This window comes from Humulus lupulus, chromosome 2 (genome assembly GCF_963169125.1).
Source record: "Humulus lupulus chromosome 2, drHumLupu1.1, whole genome shotgun sequence".
Lineage (NCBI taxonomy): Eukaryota > Viridiplantae > Streptophyta > Magnoliopsida > Rosales > Cannabaceae > Humulus > Humulus lupulus.
The window spans coordinates 224,471,411-224,495,703 of record NC_084794.1 but is presented as its reverse complement, the minus strand read 5'-3'; the positions used below and the strand labels follow the sequence as shown (position 1 = coordinate 224,495,703).

The window sequence follows — 24,293 nt, the reverse complement described above, 5'->3', positions numbered from 1 at the left end:
GCTTAGAAATCTTTGAAAAATCTTTTATAAACCTCCTATAGAAGCCCCCATGCCCCAAAAAGCTTCTAATCCCCTTGACTATAGTAGGTGGTGGCAATTTTTCTATAACTTCCAGCTTTGCTCTATCCACTTCTATGCCCTTGTTAGAAATTCTATGGCCCAACACAATGCCTTCTTGAACCATGTAATGGCATTTTTCCCAATTGAGTACCAAGTTTGTTTCTTCACATCTAGCCAAAACTTGCTCCAAGTTAGCCGAACAAGTGTCAAAAGACTCCCCAAATACTGAAAAATCATCCATGAAGACTTCAAGAGACTTCTCCACCATATCTGAGAATATTGCCATCATACAACGTTGGAAAGTGGCGGGGGCGTTGCACAGCCCAAAAGGCATCCTCCTAAAGGCAAAGGTGCCATAAGGACAAGTAAAGGTAGTCTTCTCTTGGTCTTTCGGCGCGATGGAAATTTGATTATAGCCTGAATACCCATCAAGGAAACAATAGAACTCCTTTCCCGCCAATCGATCAAGCATTTGGTCAATAAATGGCAGCGGGAAGTGGTCTTTGCGAGTAGCCTTATTCAACTTCCGATAGTCCATACAAACACGCCAGCCCGTCACTTGTCTTGTGGGAATCAACTCATTGTTTTCATTAGCCACCACCGTGACTCCACCTTTTTTAGGAACACACTGAATCGGGCTGACCCAAGAACTGTCTGAAATTGGGTAAACAATGCCATAATCCAGCCACTTAATTATCTCTTTTCTAACCACTTCCTTCATGATAGGATTAAGCCTTCGCTGCTGCTCAACAGAATTATTACAGCAATCTTCCAACAGAATTTTATGCATACAAAATGAAGGACTTATCCCCTTGATATCCGCCATAGTCCAACCAATAGCCCTTGTGTATTTCTTCAAAACAGCCAGCAACAAACTCTCTTTTCCAGCTCCTAACATGGCTGAAATAATCACAGGCAAGGTCTCATCATCTCTCAAATAGGCATACTTCAAGTGACTAGGCAAAGGCTTCAACTCTAATTTTGGTGGCTCTTGAATAGAAGGCTTAGGAGGCTTGAAATTCCCTTCCGAAAAGTTCAATGACTCAAAAGGCCTCCTAAATTTGGCAAAAGGCTACTTTGACTCCACCCATGTAACTTAGCTTTCTTCCTCTTCACTTAAGCTTTCAAGCTCTTCAAGTGACCTCACCCCCATTCCATCTTTACAAACTTCCTTGTGGAATTTTTTTAGCAACAATAGACTCAATTACACTTAGCCTATTACATTCCTCAACCTCATCCGGAAACTTCATAGCATTGAACACGTTGAAAGTCACTTGTTGGTCATTCACCCTCATAGTAAGCTCCCCTTTTTGTACATCAATCAAGGTCCTCCCGGTAGCTAGAAATGGCCTACCCAAGATAATAGGGACATCTATATCCGCTTCATAATCAAGGATGATGAAATCAGCCGGAAAGATGAATTTGTCAACTTGCACAAGTACATCTTCAATTTTTCCTTCCGGGTGCGCCATAGAACGATCCGCTAATTGCAAAGTTATTGTGGTTGGTCTTGCTTCTCCAATCCCCAACTTCTTGAAAATTGACATGGGCATCAAATTGATACTAGCCCCCAAGTCACAAAGTGCTCTACCAACGTCTCTACCACCAATAGAACAAGGAATTGTGAAGCTGCCCGGATCCTTCAATTTAGGAGGAATTTTACTCTTTAATATGGCACTACACCCTTCAGTCAACGCCACTGTTTCAAACTCACCAAGCCTCCTCTTTTTAGTTAAAATGTCTTTCAAAAACTTCACATAGTTGGGCATTTGCTCCAAAGCTTACACCAACGGTATATTGATGCGAAGTTGCTTCAAAACATCTAAAAATTTCCGGAATTGGCTGTCTTGCTGCTGCTTTTGAAAGCACTGAGGAAATGGTGGAGGTGGCTTGCTTGTAGGCTCTCCTGTAGCATTTTGCGGAGGAATTGCTGCAGCAATTGCTTCAGGATCAGCATTTAATTTTTTTGATTTCACATCTTTGTCTCCTTTGTCCACACTACTTTGGATTGAAGTGGGCTCGCTGTTTCTAGTACAATTATCCTCAGTCAATTCCACATTTTTGCCACTTCTCAAGGTAACCGCCTTGCAATGTTCCTTGCCATCTTCTCTTGGATTTTCTGTATCACTAGGCAAAGTGCCTTGTGGTCTATTCCTTAGCTCATTAGCAAGCTGCCCCAGCTGAGTTTCTAGATTCCTCAAGGATGCCGCTTGACTCTGAATTACAACATCGTTCTTGGCCATATATTCCTTCATTAAACTCTCCAAAGAGCTTGATTGAGACACTTGAGGATGAAATGGTTGAGCTCTTTGTTGTTGATGTTGAGAAAACCCCGGTGGATATGTAGGCTTGTTTTGCATGGGTGCTCCGCTTGAACTAGCTACTTGACCCCCCCATGAGAAGTTCGGATGGTTCCTCCAACCCGGATTGTAAGAGTTCGAATATGGGTTGTTACGGCTCACATTTTGATTCCCCAAGTAACAAACTGATGCAGGATTTGATGGACAGCGGTCAAATGTGTGCCCATCTCCACAATAAACACAAGAAACATCTGCCACTTGGCCCATAGCAGCTGGCTGTACCATTCCCCCCAAACTCATATTCTTGAGAAGGTTAGTCATTGAAGAAACTTGAGCTGTCAAAGCTGTCAATGCATCAACTTCAAGTAAACCAGCCACTTTTCAACTTGTTGAGGCTCTAACATTGGACCATTGATAATTGTTGCTAGCTATCCTCTCCAAAATCTCATAGGCTTCATTGTAGGACTTAGAGAGAATAGCCCCATTGGCTGAGGCGTCTAACACCATACGAGTGGAAGAATTGAGCCCATTGTAGAAAGTCTCCATTTGTATACAATGTGGGATCCCGTGGTGTGGGCACTTTCTCAATAATTCCTTGAATCTCTCCCACGCTTCACAGAATGATTCATCTTCCAGCTGCTGAAATGACATGATTTCATTGCGAAACTTGGCATTTTTGGTAGGGGGAAAGTACTTCATCAGGAATTTTTCAGCCAACTCATTCCATGTAGTCACCGAGTCGGGAGGAAGAGTGTTGAGCCAAGCTCTAGCTCGATCCCGCAAAGAGAAAGGGAACAATTTCAACCTTAGGGCCTCATCAGTCACTCCTTGTAGCTTGAAGGAGTCACTCACCTCCAAAAATGAACGAAGATGAAGGTGAGGATCCTCAGTAGGCAGCCCACTAAATTGACCCACTATTTGCAACATTTGGAACATCACGGGCTTTAACTCAAATTGGGGTGCTTGAATTTCAGGCCTAACAATGCCCGGGTTTAACTCATTAAACATGGGGGCAGCGTACTCCCTTATGGCTCTCTCTCTATCATCAGCCATAGCAATTGTATTAGTGAAATTATTAGCACCCTCAACTCCTTCAACCTCTTCAGCCATATTAAGGCGATTTTGAGCCCGTTGTTCCCTTAGTCTTCTTCTAATTGTTCTTTCAATCTCGGGGTCAATAGGAGCTAGTTCAATGTCTTCTTGCTCGTTCATATAGTAAATCACCTAAGAAAACACAAGAGCAAGCAAACAAAGTCAGCTCAACAAAGAAACAGAAAAAAATTAAAAATAAATTGCAAGTAATTGATTTTACAAGAAATTCTAATTTCAATCCCCGGCAACGGCGCCAAAAACTTGTTGTGAAAATTGATTCAATTAAAATGTGCAAGTGTACACAGTCACAAAACAAGTAATAAAGTAGTAAGTATTCAAGATCGTCTCCACAGGGATTGCAAATTAAAACTCAATGCAAAAATTAATTACTAAACAATTACACTAGTGAACAATTTGAATGTCTTTGATTTTCCAATTTAACCCAATAAAAAGAAAGTAAAATTACTCAAAGTAAACTGAACAAGATTCTTGAGAGAAATATATAAATTTTAAAATGGACTTGAATCATTGAATCCCCCTATATTATTTTTCCTGAACACATTGCGAACGTATTGCTGCAGCATTTTTTTAGCAAAACTCCCAGGATAACAAAAAGTTCATTTAACACGCATAAAACTTTCCCAAATCTTATGACCGTAATTCTTCTACCTAATTAAACATATTCCTATGCAAAAATCAGATTTAAGAATGCAATCACAGTTCACTTCTCATATGTTACACAAGGTAATTAACATATCCCTATATTAATTACTCACATAACCTAACCTAGATTATGACTTGTGTCATTCAAGCTTTTCCTATTACATTCAACCTTTCCAGCATTAAATATAATTAAAATAACTTGCCATTGCTGGCCAAACAACAACAAGAAATCAATTTAAGCACACTTGAATGATCAAGGGAGATTTTACTAAAATAAAGTGCAAGAAATGGATAGATAATAACATAGGGTTCATCAACAATTCAAGCCACCAAGAAATTAGTTCATGGCTGATTTCATATACATTAATTCATAATCAAAACAGCCCATAATATTCAGATAAAATCCAACTCAGAAATTAATACAATAGAGTTTAGAAAGAAGAGAAAAACAAATCCAAAATGATGCTTTAGTTTCTTTGGTTGGACTCCTTTCTTGAACCTCTCTTCTATTTCTTCCTGGCATTTTTTTATCTGATATTCTCTTTGGTTTTCTACAGTAACCTTCTGGCTCAAGTCTTGTCAAAAATGGAGGCTGCTCCTTCCTTAATTAGCTAGGGTACAACCCTCTCCTTTTTCCTTCTTTTAATTTCTCTATTTTGCCCTCCTTCTTTCTCTCACACGTGGCCCACTTACTAAAATAACTGCTGATTTAATATCTTTTTCCACACTGCCACGTCAGACTCCTTTACAGCTGGATAAATGATGCCACATGACCTCCTTTTTGAGCTGCTGATTCCTCCTTCTTTTGCTAAAAAAATGCTGCAGCAAAAGCTCCTATCTTCAACAATCCCTATATTTTATCACAAGCAACACCTAATAAAAATCTGTTTGCTTTTCTTGCTTTCTTCAGAGAGCACCATGTAAAAACTCTCTAAGTGCTATTAAATGTTCAGATATTTCAAAAAAGATTAAAGGATAAGATAAGACCAAAAAATGGATAATAAAATGAGATGAAACCATTAAAAAGTATCACTCAGCTGATTCTTTTTTTGTTTATCATAAGCTTAAAAGTATGACAAATAACTCTTTATTCAAGAGTTATCACCTAGCAATCAGCATTTATTCAATAAAAACCAATACTATAAAATTAAAAAATTATATGAGCACATTTATTATCAAACAGGTTATGTGCCATCTTCTATACTAAAAAGATGATCAATAATTAAATCAAACAATAATACTTAAATACATCTAAAACTATACAAGATCATCAATTAAATATAATTTTATCTCAGAGGTACCTTTCATCAAACAAATTCAAGACACAAATTAGTACTTCTTTTCACAATAATCCTTCGGGTCAAATAAAGCTTCAACAATGAATAAAATTCAGATACAAAATCAAAATATATACTTTACCATAATGTTATCTATTATAAAAGAATCATATCTATTATAAATGCCATGCATTATTTTAATCACGTGACAGAAGAATTACATATATATATTGATTCTATTAGATTAAAATTACATACACAAAACTTTATCCAAACATGTGCTCATATCAACTACCCGACAGTATAATAAATATGAGTTAGAAAAGAAAAATATGAATAAAGAAATTAATTTGGTAAGAGATATAAAGAAGAAACAAAAGCAACTTTCTTTGCTCACTAAAAGTTTCAAGAGACCAAAAATTAAACAAATTCAACAAGTGTATACACATGCAAGAAATAGAAGTATTGCCAAGCAAACCAGAAGCATCAAATTCAAAATGTTATACACTACAAATTTAAAGAGTAGGCAAAAAATGGTTAACATAAAGAACACACACAAACAAATTGACAAAGATGATCCCATGCCACCATAATAAAGTAAAGAACAAATAGTTAGAGATTTTTTTTTCATAACTTTGAAATAAAGAGTTTCAGCACCATATAGTTTAAACAAATGCCATATACCATATACCAACATATCGAATTGGACAAGAAGGCAGAAAAGTAAAAGATTAAGCTTACCCGCTTAAAAAATGATTGGGTCCTTCATTTCTGCACTGCCAAAACAATTATAATGAACAAAAAGAAAAACACTAAGTCATAAAACAATGCGTATATAATAGAGGTAGTTATGACTTGACATTAAATTTGAATGAACATTATTTCATAATGATTCTAAACAGTAGCTTCTACTATAGAATTGTTCACTTCATGAAACTTAAGTTCCCTGAAAAATAAATTCAACAATAAATGATAACCATTCATGGAAATACTAATACAATCAAATCATATTTAGCAATTGGGTCATCTCCATGAATCAGTCCCAAAAATGAAATTTAGTATAACGTAAAGTAAATCAGAAACAATAGCTCTAAACTAAGTAGGTAAGTTATTGCATTACATGTCATTGTGAGTGTCCCAAGAAGAAAGAGTAGCAAAGGAGAACCGTGGTACAGCCAGAGAGAGAGAGGAGACCCCGCTTATCGCCTAGTTTCTGAGACTCCACCCATCGCCTGGTTTTCAAGATCTTGCCGTTCAGTGAGAGAGTGAGAGGGAAAGGTTAGGCTTCGTGCACGAGAGAGAGAGAGAGGAAGATAATGGAGACAAAGTGTGAGGGTTAGGCTTTGTGCAGCTGAGAGAGTTAGAGATGTGAGGTAGGGTATTTAGTGTATAAGGAAACGGGATGGGCTTTTAATTTTTTACTAGTTAACCTTTATTTATTTATTTATTATTATTATTATCAATACTCTTTTAGGATACTCAAAGTGTGCCTTAAAAGTCTCTACTAACTTAAATTTTTTCAGTCGTTTAGGACTCACATCAATAATTAGGACAATTATTGCAAGTCCAAAAATATATTTTTTAAGGACTTTCACTGAGTGTCCTAAAAAAATGTCTTAAAAGCTAGTTTTTGTAATAGTAACTTTTAGGACACACATAAGTTTTTAGGACTCGCAATGCGAGTCTTAAAAAGTCCAGGAGTTGTTTTTAGGACTTGCATCTAGGTGAGTGCCTTAAAAAAGTGTCCTAAAAATGTGTTTTTGTAGTAGTGATCAAATCTCCGAGATCAGCAATCAACATCGCATCAGTCAAGGTTTACAGACAGGTTACGAACTGGCCATCTTATTCCAAGACCTCCTCGGAGCAGATAAATTCTATCGAGGCTGTCATGATTCGAGCCTGCACTCTTTAAGCTCGGACTATTCGATCTGAAGGCACTCGGTAACGGATGTATCCCGGTGCTATGCCTTTCGAGCCTGGAAAGAATCTCGAGGTTACATGTCTTCGAGATTGCCATCTTGCCTCGGAGGTTTGACCTTAAACATGTGTTTTATATATCTCGAGCTCATACTTGACGAGTCCAGCTTTCGAGGTCATAATTTCTGGTCTCGAAAACTGGGTGTAACAACAAGGAAATGTATGATACGATGACTCCAAAGGACTTCGAGTTTTTCTACACCCTCAAGTCTGCACTGAGCATATAGAGTTCTTCTATTTCTACAAGATTAGGGTAACGGGCCTAAAAAGGATAAAGGACATGCTCTCCAACCTAAGGCCATATGCTAGAAAATGCTTTTGGGTGACAAATCGCGAAGATTTTTCTGTAGAATTTAATACCTCGAGTGAGTACAAGCTATCTTCCTATCTAAGTGTATGTTGTTATTTTTTTTTAATCTAACTCCATGTCTTTTTGGTCTTTTGAAACAAATTCACTGCTTTAAATTTCCTTATTTTCTAGTTCAATAAAAATCATAATAAAATTGGTCATGTTCTTGATGCATTTGTGGCTTCGGGCAAGGTTTTTGTTATCTTGAACTCATGGGAGGTGATCCCCAATGTGATCAGCACTTTATTTTCTATTTTTAGTTTTATAATGCTTTTCTGATAATAAAATATATATTTTTATAATATATGTTTTCTCGAAAGGGTCATTTTATAATTTTTCCACTGAGAGTATTTTGTCATTTTACATATTTATGGGTTTAGATAGGCATGGATTCTAATGATAACAAAGATTCTCGATTTCTTATGCTTGAGAACCTGTAATGAGATTTAAATCTCGGCATGTGCATAATGCCTAATAAATAATTAATTAAGTGGGTTAATTTAATTATTTATTTATTTATTTATGTTGTGAATGTTATTATTATTTTGAGCATAATAATATTAATAACATGATATGAATTCATTTTATTTTATTATACGGTTTATTGCATTATTATTTAAATGGATTAAATAATGGTAATTGCATGTAATTATGAAATGACCATCATGTCCCTATATTTGAATTTAGTTGAGGGGCATTTAAATGACATTAGAATATGATTTTAAATGCAATTAACTGATTAAATTCAAAATTTAAATCAATTATAATAAGATCACAATTTCTTTTATTTAATTTTAAAAGAAATTCCTTAACCATAGGCAAAGAATCGGTCAATAAAAACCAAGTGGTTAAGCCTTCGTTTCATTTTTGTTTAAGCACCATTTAGATGCCCTCTCAACAGTTCAAAATCGTGGGAAGAGAGGGAGAGTCGCACTAGTGGAAGAAAATAGACGTTCTTGAATTTTGTAGAGAGAGAAAGAGAGATTTCGGTTTTGAGAGCTCTAGGAAATTTCTGGGTGGTTTTGAGTGTTTGAAATATCTTTCCTATGATCTAAGGAACGTTTTTGACATGACAAAAGGGGCTAGAAATGTCGTTTTCAAAAATCACAAATTTTCACCATTAAAGTGGGTGTTCTTGAATAATTTTGGATCTAAGGGAACATGAGAAGTTCCAGATTTGTTTGAAGTGTTTAGAAAGCTTAGAGGGACCCTAAGAAGTATTTTGGACCTAAAGAAACGGATCAAAAAGCTCTAAAACAAAATTTTGTATTTTGACCACCATTTTTGGCAGTACACCGGCGACATGGAAAACAAGCATGATCCGGCCATCATGGGTCGGTTTTCTTGAGCTTCAAGGGTTATTTGAGGTGCTGGGATCTTTGGAAACAAATTCCAACTAGTTTGGAGTGCCAAAAACTAGTGGAAAGAGGAGTTAGAATCTCGCCGGCGACGAAAAAGTAGAAGATTCCGGTGAGGCTCCGCCGAACCCAATCTGGGTATTTATGGAGGTTTTTTCTTTGTTTTTTGAATCCTAAAAATTAGTACATTAATTTTAGAGCATTTTCCAACTATTTTGATATTTTTCTAATTCTTCTTTGAATTACTATGATTTATTTAAATTTAAGTAGAGATTAATTATGAAAAATATTTTTATTGTTCAGAAAAATATGAGTTTATTTTTGAATGATTTCTCTATGATTTATAATTGTTTTGTACGTTTAGATTTAAGTTTTGATCGTATTTGATCATTTTCTGCAATTATTTGCTTTTAAATATGTGATTTAAGAAAATAAATGTGGAAAAATTATTTAAGATATTCTAAATTTTTTGAGAATTTTTGTATATGTTTGAAATAAGATTCTAAGGGTTTCTGTAATTTTATTTCTAATTTTTATCATTTATGTAATTTCTATTATTTATTTGGCCTATTCTATATTTTAAATATGAAAAATATTAATGTTACTGTTCTGAACCCTAGATAATTTTTATGTGTTACTGTATGGTATAGAAACCCGTCTGTATAGTTAGATTTTATTTTTAAATTGTTATGTATTTTGCTTGAATTAATTGATTTTTCTATTAAATCAATTAAGAAAAATAGTTTTATTGTCCAGAAAATTCTAAAATAATTTTTATAAGTTTATTTAGGCTTTTTGAACAGTTATATATTCTTAGTTTGAATTTTGGGCAGGCTGTATAATTATTTTGAATTATTTAAATTATTTGGGAAATTGAGGAAAAATAATTTATAAATGTTAAAAATTATTTTTCTGGTCTAATATGAGTCTTTGTTGATTATTTAGGGTTTTGAAAAAGTTGTTTATTAAATTTTGTTGTTATATGATAATTTTTAGAAAATTATTGAGTCTTTAATGTAATTATAATATTAAAGGGTATTTTAGTAATTTTCACATAAAAAATACTTATATGAATTCATGTGATATGTTAGAAACATCATTGTTTGTGCATGTGATATAAAGGTTTGAACCTTTGTGGAAAATGATTTTAATTTACGTGTCATGCATGTTAAATAATTAGGGTTTCGAAATAAAACCCTAACGCCTATTTTTATTTTCCCTGAATTGTTGTTATGTAATTGGACGTCTAGGAGCCAGCGGTCGTCGATGTGACACAACAAGTGTTTTGGGACACGTCAGTGGACAATTCACTGCTGAAGGTAAGAAGAGTGGACATCTGTGCACAGGGTGTACATTATGCGTACAACATTGTTTTCTTATTTGTTAATTATGTAATTATATTTGTGACCTGAATTGTTGCATTACATTGACTAGCATGAGGATAGTGCTAGGGATTTTAGTTAGTAGACATGCTTAGATGATAGAGTGGGCATGCTACTAGATTCTAGCTGCTTGTGTGAGTATAGCACTTGCGGGAATTATCTTGGGTGTGTATAACTCAGGATAATAGGATGCCACCACGGAACTGCCGAGTGTGAGTACAGCGCAGGCAGGGCAACGATGTCTCGAGGGAACGACCGAGTGTGAGTACAGCGCAAGCTAGACTAGGTGCCACCGTGGGATTGCCGAGTGTGAGTACAGCGCATGCAAGGCAGATTACATTTCATGTCCAATCAACATGACCTGTTAGTATTTATGTGTATGAGTGTAACACATATTATGTTAGTGTGATATGGTGCTTATGTATCGCACGATGATTATTAAGTTTATGATATGTTTATTTTTTATTTTCTAGTTTGGGGAGTTACGTCGTAAATAGCTTTTCTTACTGGGCGTTAGCTTACGGATACTTTGTGTGCAGGTAAAAGCAAAGCAAAACAATGAGTGGTGTGGGCTCAAGGAAAGGACAAGACATATTAGAGGCTGGGCTCCACTTATTTTATGTTTTTTTTTAGAAATGAATGTCATGTTTTAAATTTTCGGACTTGAATAGTTATTTTCTTTATGTTGTTGTTATTAAACCTAGCGTCCAGCATTTTTACTTTTAAATAATGAGATCTCATCGTCTCTTTAAATTTGAAATAATTTTTTTTTTAGCGTTATAAAGTATTTATTGTTTATTATTTTAAACAGACTCCCTAAGTAACGTCTCAGAAAATTGGGGCGTTACAATTTTATTAGTATTTTTTTCATGTTTTACAAAAATTATACTTGTTTCTATTTTTTTTAAATTATTATAATTTATTTAGAATGTTTATCATTAATTTATCATAACAATATTATAAATTTTTATCCATATTTGTTACGTAAACGTAACCAAATTTAATTATAAAACATTATAATTTCATATATATTTATGATATCGTAAGCAAAAGATACAAAAAGACTCCTATCCATAAAAAAAAACCATATAATTACTAATTATTTATACATTTACAGACTTGTCACCAAAATTTATATTAAAAAATAGAATATAATATTATAATTATATAAGTATTGGAAACGAATATTCCAATAACAAAATAACACATAACAGTTAACAAGCTTGTAACAAACTTTTACAAAAATAAAAAATAAGGTAAATCCAAAATAACAATTAACAAACTTGTAACAACCTTTCACAGATAGATAGCATAATATAGAAATCCAAAATATAAACTTAAGTTATAAACCCACGAGAACCTTTTACATGCAACAAAAAAATGGTCTAGCAATTTAGCTTGATTGACAAAGGGGTTAATATTGCGAAAATGTCCAAAACAGGTTTTACTAACAAAACTAAGGGTGCTCGAAGCGCGGTAGTTTGCTATTTTATTGGATCGCACCGCATATGTATTTAAGTCATTTTCCAAACTGCAACTGCTCTATGCATGACCTTAAACGACATCACACCACAATATGCAGTGTAGTGCAATGCAGTGTGGGCGGTTTACAAGTAACACCAAATAATTTAGAAACATTCAAGTTCAACATTAATGACCACAATTAAATATAAACAATACATCACTAAACTTTAACAATACAACATCAGTTTCACGTTTCAACAACACAATTAAATTTTTAAGTTTCAAGTTAAACAAGATAACCAAAGTTTGAACAAAAAAAAGTTTAAAATCAAAATTAAATAGTAAAAATGAAAAAAAATATATTTATACAATGCGATGTGGCGGGTTTTTTCCTGTAATTATAAGATTTTAAGCTGCGCATGGCACCGCACCACATGATTTGGAAATAAATACAATCCACACTACACCGCAAAGGGTTTAAAACTACTTAGTTTTGTGTGAGTTGGTGCGGTGTGAGAGGTTTGTGTGAGTTGGGATTTTTGATGAACACCCTTAAACAAAACTTTTTTGGGAGTCAGTCAATTTATCTTTAATAGCCTCAATATTTTTAAAACCTCAATGAAAAATCACCCTAACTTTATAGTGTTCTTCAAGTTTGATAAAATAGTCAATAGCCTAAAAAAATATCAAATCAGTGATGAAACATTACATTATCATAAAACTGAAAAATCTAACATTAAGAAATTGTAACAGATTTGTAAAAATAGCAAGATCGTTCGATCGTTAGAGAACTAAAAAATAACAGAACTTATAATAAAATTGTAAAGTATTCTTACATTACATAAAACTGTAATCATACTTTAAAAAACTATAATAGATTGTTACAAAACCTGCATATTAGCATAAAACAGAAACAATTGCTTTCATATTGAAACTCATTTCATTAGTTTTTCTTTCATGTCACTGTCTTAACCAAACCTCACACAAAAGTTCATATCCCTATACCCCATTTCCAATATTATACTTTCAAAATCCAAACTCTATAAGATCAAAAGGTTCTTTCTTAATCTCCTCTATAGTATTGATTTCTTTATCATTTACAAAAATCCTAAAACTACTATACCAAAGAATAACCTCAAAAAATGAATCCCCAAGACCTCACTCAAGTACATAAATCATCCACTATATATATATATATACATCAACATTACTTCTTTGAGCACATAATGGCATATGCAAAAAACGAAGGCAAAGTGACGGATCGGAATGATGAACTAATGACATGTCATCTTATGAAGATGTTCAAGTGATATGGCAAGTTCTGTATAAGTCCAAGTCCACCACACTACCTTCCAAAATCAGTTTTAATTAACATATATCAATATATATATATAAATATATACACAGTTATGTCTCTAAGAGATCAATACAAGCTAACTAGAACAAGGTTATTTCCTATGTTAATATAATGGGGGCAACAACAAAGGAGGTTTTTTCAAAGAAGGTGAAGCAAACCCTGATGATATGATAGCCATTTTAAGGAAAACCTAAATACTTGAAAACAGATGGTTCGAACACCAAACAAACCAAAATGGTGAGTAGTGAGAGTTTGATGGTGAATAGTCAAAGATGGAAATTGACAAATGAGGATATAAAAAATTAAACAAAAATAAGAGAGAAATGTTGAAAGGTTGGCTAAGAAAGAGTCGAGGACAAATTGACTGATAAACAATGATGGAGAGAGGTAGCGAGGGTTTCAAAATGAAAACAGAGCAAAAAATAAGCTAAAATAAATTAAAAATATATCCATCTAATTTTTTTTTTTTTGAAGATTTGGTATATTTGAAATACAAAACTGTTACTCTTATTTTTTTCGAATCATTGTCAAATGAGGCTCTTTTTGGGGCATGTAAGTTGACCGACACATATCATTCCCAAACATATGTCCAAATCTTTGGGGAGCAGCCAGCCGCTAAGGATATGGTGGGGAAACAAGTTTGTTGGCCCATCAAGTGTCCAGCCACACACATCTCTGACTACCTTCTTGGGGCTCAAGAATTCCTTCCTATCGAGGTAGTCCAAAGGGTGGAGTCCGATGTGGCGATATAGATTATTGCTCTCTGGGCATGGCATTACTTTGTATAAGATTCACAACCATGCACTTGGAATAGGATCAAGGAATGGGGACCACACCAGATCCCCTGACATGCATGCCCACCTATCATTGACATAAGTTGTGGTTACCTTGGAGAGTGGATGTCCCCTCTGTACTGCCGACAAAGAGGATGAACAGGCCCACTGTAATCCCTTGGTTGGCCAAGACCGTCACACTGTGTACTCTAAATAGTGCTTAACTCGCTAAACGAGTCATTAGGCCATAAATGTGCATCTAAGTGTTATTAATGGGCCAGGGTTAAAATCTCGGTCAAAAGGAATAGATTTAAATTATTTAAAACGTTAAACTGTGTATGGGATCCCATAAAAGTGTTTACAAAGTTATTTACAATCCAAAATGGTCATTACAATTCAAAAGTTAACAATTCGTCGACCAAAGCAGCAAAAATAGGGTTAAACCCTAGTTCCCCTGAGAAATACCTTGGCCGTGATGGTTAAGCGACCGCATATGTACACGTCGCCTAAGCCTTTTAGCCCTAGCTCTGAGTAACTAGCCATAGACTAGCCAAGCGCTTTAGTTTTCTTTGGCCAATAGGTCGAACGAGCATATAATGCTCTTGTTGATTAGATCTAATCATATCGACCAGCATTCAATGCACTATTGCCTCTCTTGACTCATAAGTCAATTCTATACGACCAACACTCAGTATTATTGTCGATCTTGACTGATAAGTCAAAGCTTCACGACCAACACTTAACACCATTATCGTTTCTGACTAATAAGTCAGTGCATTGCTCATATAAACAATGCATTCAAGCATTCATAATGCAACAGATATCCAAATATAGAGCAATCAACATGATTTAACAATAATCATGTATGTCACATAATGGGTGCAGTTTTCTTACCTCAAGCTCGAGCGTAAAATAAGTTAAGAACGACCCTTGAGAACAATCCTGTCCTTAGGACCTTAGAGGTAACCTAATCATAACCAAATATGAAATCTCATCAATAAAATGAGTAATAAAAGATTCTTGGACCAATTCCTAGCCCTCGGGACCTCGAATCCTACTAAAATGGTTAGTAGATTCAATCTCGAGCATTAAAGTTTGAAAACCCGCGCTTAAAACCAAGTAAAACTAACCCTGGCCAAAAACAGACAGGCGGGCCGCGACCTGCCCCCAAGGGTCGTGGCGCACCACCCAAACAGACATGCCCCCTGTCTGGGTGCCAGGGGCCGGCTGCGACTTGCCCTTGAGGGTCGCAGCGCGCCTACTAGACACAGCCCTGTGAAGGCTCTGGGGTTCACTCAAGTCGCGTCACCCATGAACTCGGTCGCAACTTAACCCCGCAACCTAACTCCCCTACATTTTCCTCAATTCAAACTCAACCAAAAACACAACCCAACAATCCCAATATCAAAACCAAACCTCAACACAACATAACCACCAATCTAGCAATAAAACCCAAGATTCATATCACCCAAAACACCATCAAATATTCAACTCCATAATCAAACTTCCAAGCTTATAATCATAACTAAAACCAACCAAGAACATAATTGAAAATTCACCTCAGCTATGAATTGAATCTCTTTGTTACACCTAGATTTTTAGCATGAGGAATTACGATCTTGAAATCTAGGCTCGTTAGGTGTAAGCTCAAAATAAGCACAGTCATCATTTGATCAACTAGTCAGAGATAGTTTCGCTGTAAATGATGACCTCGTGAGCTCGAGCAGTGTGTAGCCTCGAAGATGCTCCGAGCTTATGAGATAGGCTCGCAACTCGCAATAGCAAAGGTTCAACACTTGTATAAGTTGATGCATCTCTTGCCCTCAGATAAGATGGTTCGAGCCTGAGAAGTGTAAGCTCAAATGTGATGACTTCGTCAAAGGTCACTTGTTGGGAGTATAGGCGAAGCCAGATGACGAGCTCGTGATAGACAAATGGTCTCGATGGTGTAATGAATCCAGTGTCTAAGCTAGTTGGTTGTATGTGAATGTGCTTATTGTTGTAAAATCCCTATGTTTAAGGGATATGATGTAATTAGTTATCCGATTTTACATTCTATGGGATATTATCATGGACGTAGCAAATAATGCATTAATTAGCATTATATTATTTGATTCACATAATATATTCCCGAAATATGTGGGAATGAATTCTGAAACCTTCTCTACAAATAGAGAAGGAAGCTCCATTTTGAAAGAAAGGAAGTTTTGAGATCTTGAGAGAAAACTCTGGGCAACTATTCTTTTAAAGTTTCTAGAAGACTCCCAAGTGCTAATAACACAGACTCGTGGACTAGGCATATTTTAACTGCTGAACCACATAACAGGATCCCGTTTTCAACTTTTTATTTCACTTCCTCTGACATATTCTTGTTTAATTGCTCTCATTTTTAAGTTGACGAAAAACGGCGTCAACAGTTTGGTGCTTTCATTGAGAGCCATTAAACAGTGTGTGAGTCTGTTTAGTCAGAATGCCTCTCGGATTAGCAATGGCTGCAAACGATCCCAATATACTTGAGGAGGAAATTCTTGATGAAGACGAATACCCCCGACGGCCTGGGAAGCAGCCTATGGTGGATCCCGATCCCGACGAGAGGAGTGACTCGTCTAACTCCCGGGGACCACCTGCTCCCAGGGCCGACGAGGATATGTGTTATATTATTTTATAATATAATGTAATATTATATTATATTATAATATAATGTTTTAGATTAAATAAATGTGACAAAGAGTGTCACATATTGTAACATATAATAGAGAGTTACAATGCTTATATATATGAGATATATCCAAATAATGTAACATATTTGGTGTTACAAATTTGTAACTTCCAAATATTACCCTTTATTGTGTAAATTTGTTGTTACACAATATTGAGATGAATTTCATAAATCCATATGTGTTATGGCTGTTAGAGATATGATTTTAACCCCAATAATGTGTTTTGGGAGGGTTTGGAACCGTTTGGAAAAACATCACATTTTTTAGTGCTGAAAATGGTTGGTGGCCGCGGCCACTGAATGTTGGTGGCCACGGCCACTAATGTCTGTGGTCGCGGCCACAGGCTAAAAACTGACAATTTTTTCAGTTTTTTGAATCTTTGTTGAACGGCTCAAAAAAACCAAATAACTCCCAAATCTCATTTTTAATTCCATATTAATCTAATTAAACATTGGTAACAGCCATGGGGGTTGGTGGAATTTGAAATTCAAAGGGTGTCTCTAAACTTTATAAATAGGAGCCTATAGCTCACTTGTAAGACACAACATTTTCTATCCATTAGAGCACTTGGCTAGAAACACCTTGAGGCTTGATAATTCCAAAAAAATTTTCCAATATCTGTGAGAGATCCCTTAGTGCATGAGTTAGGGGGAAATAATCTTTTGGACAAAGGTTTCAAACCTTGTCCAAGTTGGTGATCCCCAACACTCTTCACTTTGGTTGTGTGAGTGAGAGTTTATTGTTTTTGTTCTTATTCTTATTTTCTTCCATTTGCTTTTCTACTATTTTTTCTTGTTCTATTTACTTGTACCTTTTGTTTAAGAGTTGTAATCCTTTTATTTCCTTTTGTTCAAAAACTTATAGTTTATTTGTATCTTTTGTAATAGAGTTGTATTTTCTATTTCTATCATCTTACATCGCCTTCTTCTTTTATTTGTAATTTTCAGTTATAGAGTTGTAACTCTTTTTAATCAATCATTATTTATTTGTAATATATTGCATAGAGTTATAATTTATTATTATTTCCATTGAGGTCCAGGTCAAGCCTCCTATAGATCCAGTCCAAGAGAGTACTGAACAGTTGGAAAGAATGTTCAGGCTCTTACAGAATGAGTGCAACCGGGAAAGGGATGAAGAGTTCGATGAAGAACTCGAGTCGTTTGCCCCGCTTATCTCCAACACTCCTTTTCCTCAAGGGTTTAGGATTCCTCATGTCCCGCCATTTGACGGAAATTCCGATCCCTACAGCTATTTGAGCACGTTCGACACAATTATGTAGGCCAGCAATGTGGGCTATGAGCACAGGTGTATGTTATTTCCAGCCACCCTCATGGGACTAGCAAAGAATTGGTTCGAAAAGTTCAAAAGACATTCGATCGCATCTTGGGATCAACTATCGAGAGATTTCAAGAAACAATTTAAAGCCACGGTTGGCATTAGGCCCAAGGCTTCAGCCTTAACCAATGTCTGACAGTAGCCAAACAAGTCACTAATAGGTTACCTCACAAGGTTTGACCTAGAAGTGGCCCGAGCCCGAGATGTCGACGATAATGGTCGTTCAGGTCAGAGTAATGCCTGGAAGTCCTCTCTGGGAAAACTTGTAAAGAAAGCCTGTCAGGTCCTTAACTGAGTTCAATCGAAGAGCTCAGAGGTTTGTTAATGTAGAGGAGGCTCGGTCAGCATTGAATATGTCCTCTCAGCCCATAACTACAACAACAAACGCAAATTATGCCTCAACCTCGGTGAACCCTACAACTTCAAAACCCCCCGGCCAAAACCTTTCTAAGAGAAAGAAAAATGAAGGGAGTATCCCCGAGGTGGATGGGGGGAAGAAGAAGAAAGGGGAAAGATACTTCTCCGTACACAAAGTGTATACCGAGCTCAATTAGTCTCGGGAGAATATCAAACTGGCTAATGAAAACTAGGTCCCTTTCAGATGACCTGATCCCATGAGGAACCAAAAGGAGAAAAGAGATTCTAGTAAGTACTGTAGATTCCATAGAGATATCGGACATACAACCGATGAATGTCGACAGTTAAAAGACGAGATCGAAGGATTGATCTCGAAGGGATATTTTGGGCAATATTTAAGAAATCAAAACCCCAATCAGGCTTCCACCAGATAGAGGGCAGCAACTGCACCACCTACCCAGAACGATAACTCTCGAGCTCGGGAAGATGAACGACCCCCTCCGATTGACAGAGAAGATGTCATAACTATCTCGGGGGGACCCCATATCGCAGGATCAGGTAGGAATGCCCAGAAAAGATATGTAAATGAGCTAAAAACTGGTGATGGTTCTCCTTAGGAACCCGAACCTATAGCCCCGAAACAACAAAGGGTTGAAACTCAACCCATAACTTTCACTGAAGAGGACACGTCTCATGTCCAGTTTCCCCATAATGACCCCCTGGTCATCACCCTTCAGCTTGCGGACAAGAGGGTGCGCCGAGTCGTGATTGATAATGGGAGCTCGGTGAATATCCTCTATAAATCAACTTTAGAAAAGATGGGACTCGCGCTTTGCGACCTAAAAGCTTGCACAACCACGTTGTACGACTTTTCAGGAGAAGGGATTGCCTGCATGGGGTCCATTGAACTGCCTGTGACCTTGGGAGATTATCCAGTCTCTATAACCAAGATGATGGAGTTCGTCATACTGCTCGAGAGACCCGCCCTAGTGGGTTTGGGGGCAGTTTCATCTGTGAGACATTTGGCCATCAAGTTCCCAACTTCTAGTGGCATTGGGACTCTAAAAGGCGACCAGCTCGCGGGGAGGGAATGCTATAGCATTTCTGTTAGAGGGAAGAAACAAACAAGTGCACAGGCACTTGTCATAATCCAAAATGAGGACGGCACGATCTTCGAAATAGATGAAGAAATCAAACCTAGAGTAGAGGAGAGGGCTGACCTCGAGCCGCTAGAAGAGCTCGAAGAGGTCAAGCTCAAAGAAGTCGATCCCCCAAAGACGGTGAAGGTGGGGAAAAACCTTTCTGAAAAAGAAAGTAGCAATTAATTTGCTTCTTAAAGAAGAACTAGGATGTTTTCGCATGGTCACATTCAGACAAGGTAGGGATAAGTCCAAATGTGATAAGCCATGCACTCAATATTGACAAGAGCATCCCCCCGAAGTAGCAAAAATGAAGACTCCTGGACGATGATAGAAAGAAAGCCTTAAAGGAAGAGGTCAACAGGTTAAAGGCAAATCGGTTCATACGAGATGCCTTCTATCCTGATTGGATCGCCAATCCAGTATTGGTTTTGAAACCCAACGGAACATGGCAAACTTGCATTGATTACTCTGACCTCAACAAGGCATGCCCAAAGGATTGTTTTCCCCTACCTCGGATCGATGAGCTCGTAGATGCAACAGCTGGGCACAGTCTTATGTCATTCATGGATCCTTATTCTGGATATAACTAGATCATCATGCACACACCGGACCAAGAGCACACGAGCTTTGTAACCGATAAAGGGTTGTACTGTTACAATGTACGAGCGGTTCGGGCTTAAAAATGCTAGAGCAACGTACCAAAGACTCATGAACACAATGTTCTCCGAACAAATAGGTAATAACATGGAAGTTTATGTTGATGATATGTTAGTCAAATCTAAACATAACGATAACCATGTAGATGACCACGAATAATGCTTTGCCATATTACGAAAGTACAACATGAAACTCAACCCCCAAAAATGCTCCTTTGGAGTATCGTCGGGGAAGTTTCTGGGCTTCATAGTAAACGCGCGAGGAATAGAGGTTAATCCTGACAACATCCAAGCGTTAATTGATATGCCCTCACATCAAAAGCATAAAGATTACCAGAGTTTAACTAGATAGATGGCAAAATTAAGTAGGTTTGTTTCTAAATCTACAGACCACTGTCTTCCATTTTTCAACATTTTGAGAGGAGGCAAAAAATTCGAATGGACAGAGGAATGCGAGCTCGCATTCCAAGATCTAAAGAAACACCTTGCTGAACCTCTGATCTTATCAAAACCTATCACTGGAGAAGTCTTATACTTGTATCTCACTACAACCGAGCACGCCATCAGTGCTGTGCTCGTCCGAGAAGACAAGAAGGTACAAAATCCTGTGTACTATGTCAGCAAGAGGTTATTGGGGGCAGAATCGAGATACCCTTTAATGGAAAAAATATCCCTCAGCCTAATCCACTCATCTCGAAAGCTCCGACCTTACTTCCAAGTGCACCGTATCCATGTGTTGACTGACCAACCACTACGACAAGTCTTGTCCAAAACGGAGGCCTCGGGCATATTGTTAAAATGGGTTGTTGAACTCAGACAGTTTAAGATCATTTATCATTTGAGAACAACCATAAAGGGGCAGGCCCTGGCACACTTCATCATGGAATGTACAGGAGTATCCGAGGACGAAGTTATAATCCCAGCCCGCGAGCTGTGGAAACTTTATGTCGACGAATCTTCCAACGAAAATGGATCGAGGGCAGGAATCATATTAATCACTCCAATAGGAAAGCGATTTCACTCTGCCTTGAGGTTTAGCTTTGAAGCATCTAACAACAAGGTTGAGTACGAAGCTTTATTGGCAGGACTCCAAATAGCCAAGGAACTCAAGGCCAAAGCTATACACTGCTACAGTGACTCGCAGTTGGTGGTTGACCAAATTCTAGAGAAATATCAGGCTCATGGTATAAGGTTGGCTACATATTTAAAAAAGGCCAAGGCCACACTCGAACATTTCGAGTTTTATGCCATAGAGCAAGTTCCTCGAGAACAAAACTCAAATGCGGACGCCTTAGCCAGGCTCGCCACATCCAACGAGGCCGACACGCTAAATGTAGTACCAATAGAGTACCCGTCGACTCCCAGTATCAGCGAGCCTAACGAGGAAGACTTATGCATGATTGACTCTGAACCAACTTGGATGACCCCAATAGGTGATTACCTCAAAACCAGCATTCTCCCAGCAGAACAAAACAAGGCTCAGAAATTAATGTAATAGATTCTGAGATACACTATTTTGGAGGGAAGTTTGTATCGGAGAGGATATTCTATGCCATTACTCCGATGTGTGACTCCACCCGAGTCAAAGAAAATCCTAGAAGAAATTCATGAAGGATTTTGTGGAGACCACACTGGGGGGCATACTCTATCAAAGAAAATCATAAGACAAGGATACTTCTGGCCTACTATCAAAACATATGCATTCGAATATGTCTACAAATGTGATAAATGCCAGTGATTTGCTACAATTCCTCGGGCTCTGCCATCTGAGCTAACCATGATGACCTCCCCATGGCCATTTGTGATATGGGGAATCGATCTCATAGGTTCATTGCCAATTGGCAAAGGTGGAGTAAAGTATGCTGTGGTTGCGGTCGATTATTTTACAAAATGGGCCTAGGCCGAACCCCTAGCAACGATTACCTCGAAAAAAGTCCTGGACTTCGTGGTAAAAAAAATCATCTACAAATACAGAATGTCATGGAAAATAGCCTCAGATGACGGTACTCAATTCGACAGTGAATTATTTACCCATTTTTGTGAAAAAAATGGAGTAATAAAAAGCTTTTCCTCCGTTGCCCATCCCCAGGCGAACGACTAGGTTGGAGCGATAAATAAAACTCTCAAGAGTTCTATGAAAAAGAGGTTAGAAGAAGTTAAGGGAAATTGGACCGAGGAGTTGCCCAAAGTTTTGTGGGCATATCGAACCACAACTCGCATTTCAACAGGGCATACCCCCTTTTCCCTGGCATATGGATGCGAGGCCATGTTACCAATGCGGGTCGAAATACCCACGATCTGTAGCCATGCTTATGATCAAGCCTCGAACCAATCCAAGCTCGAAGTAAGTCTGGACCTTATTGAAGAAAGATGAGATGAAGCTCAACTGAGAAATGTAGCATATTAGCAACGAGCTACCCGATATTTTAATAAAAAGGTTCGAGATAGGAAGTTCAGATTGGGAGACTTAGTGTTAAGGCATGTGTTCCTAGCTACAAAGGACCCGACTGCTGGCGTACTTGGACCTAATTGGGAAGGACCTTACCAAATTGAGTCAATTATTCGACCTAAAGTCTATAAATTGCTGAGATTAAATGGAGAATTGGTATCGCGAGCTTGGAATGGCGAGCATCTATGACCTTACTATCAATAGTGTAGGAATGATGTATCATTGTAACCAAGCATGTTATTTTTTACATAATTTTTATTAATAAAATATTCGATTTTAAGCAAAAGCCATTCTTGTTCTTTTTATGTTGTATGTTTTGCAAACTCTCTTAATTTAATAACCTATGGTAGCACTCATAGGATATTGAGGGGGCATCAGTGGTATACATACCATAAGTTTGAAAAAATAAATAACATAAAAAGAAAAATGTCTGGATGGTTAACCCGACATGAAAATATAGCATACACGAAAACTAGAAAGTGTCTGGACCATTAACCCGACATAGAAGTTATAAGTATATGCTCGAAATAAGTGTCTGGACATAACCAGATGCGCGATCTAAGATAACTTGGACATAACTAGATTATTAAAAAATTAGTGTATGGATTACAAACCAAACACGACCTGAATAGGTTTGGAACAAACCAGCTAAAACTAATCGACACAAGTTGGGAAAAAGATAAACCTGCTTCGAGCTAAGTCGAGATCGAGGCTGGAGTATTTTGAAACAATAGTTTCGACCTCATGACCTCAAGGAACTACTCGAGGAAGAGGAAAAGTGACTAAAAAGCAAGATATAACTAAACTACCTATCTTACATACCACTTAAGTACTTTCAAGTGTGTGGTAAAAGTAAGATCCGACCTTGACACAAAATGAGATCGGATATGGATACATCGAGCAAACTATGCATGAGTGCATCGAAACTCGAGCTGAAATCCAACAGTTGTTTATATGAATAAAAAAACATAAAGGCTAAATTTAATATAAATCGCTTAAAATATTTCGATTTAAGAAATGTAAAAACAAAATATATATATAAACATATGGGATCTATAACAGAAACTTACACACAGTAGCTTGCGGATACAGAGAGATTGACGACTGGAGGAGTGGTTGCTAAAATGATCTCACAGAGTTGAACAAGCCAAAATTATCTTGCTTTCTCGGTTTGGAAAACATGCAAGAACAGAACAAAGTTTGGGTTTTGGTATTTTCTTCTTTTTTCTCTGAAAATTCAAAATGCGAAAGTGAAGGGAAGAAGATGATATGGGCATATTTATAGGCTCTAAAGAATGTCAAACATCAAACTGATCTGGACCATTGGCCGAATTTGGTATTTGATCAAACGAAAGGGTATAGACATGACGATGGCGGCATAAAGGTGGCAGATGAATAGACGTGGGCATGGTACAAAAGCACTCGAGTACTCTAGTTGAGCAACCCCTGGCTGACGCGTGTCCATTCTTGAGTACATTAGATGGTTCAGTTTCCAAGGAGGGCAGTTCAAAAGTTTCCTTCTCATAGGATTCGAAATGAAACTTTTGAGGGGGCAAAATGTTACATCCAGATTTTGACCATG

At 37.0% G+C, this 24,293-nt stretch overlaps 1 long non-coding RNA gene and 1 other non-coding gene across 2 annotated transcripts; one reads left to right on the top strand and one right to left on the bottom strand.

Annotated features, from left to right (window-relative positions):
• The first annotated feature begins 2,922 nt into the window (after window positions 1-2,922).
• On the top strand, window positions 2,923-3,028 carry LOC133820784 (small nucleolar RNA R71). The gene has a single exon (XR_009887183.1). It is a non-coding gene; the product is annotated as a small nucleolar RNA R71 (small nucleolar RNA).
• Window positions 3,029-4,378: 1,350 nt separating this feature from the next.
• On the bottom strand, window positions 4,379-6,781 carry LOC133819001 (uncharacterized). The gene is made up of 3 exons (XR_009886224.1): window positions 6,513-6,781; window positions 6,134-6,168; window positions 4,379-4,965 (listed from the first exon to the last, which is right to left on the bottom strand). It is a non-coding gene; the product is annotated as an uncharacterized LOC133819001 (long non-coding RNA).
• Window positions 6,782-24,293: the final 17,512 nt, after the last annotated feature.